Below are 244 nucleotides of genomic sequence, written 5' to 3'. Positions count from 1 at the left end.
TCATTATTCCGGCTATTACTTTGTTCATAAGCTTTATTTGAGTGTCATGTGTAGCAAGTTCATTTTCTTTTCTTTATACTTGACACATTAGACACATTATTCACTTGGCTCACATTCCTTCTTAAAACATTGATGCCCAGCACCTCTTTGGGCTACTAAATGCCTTGTAGTTAGGTTGCTCTTGATAGTGGACTTTCAGCTGATGATCCCGGGTTAGTTAACCCAAGTCACCAAGTGTTGATGC

The sequence above is a fragment of the Arachis ipaensis genome, chromosome B06, assembly GCF_000816755.2.
Source record: "Arachis ipaensis cultivar K30076 chromosome B06, Araip1.1, whole genome shotgun sequence".
NCBI classification, from domain to species: domain Eukaryota; kingdom Viridiplantae; phylum Streptophyta; class Magnoliopsida; order Fabales; family Fabaceae; genus Arachis; species Arachis ipaensis.
The sequence above is the reverse complement of the archived record's forward strand: the minus strand, read 5'-3'. Positions refer to the sequence as shown.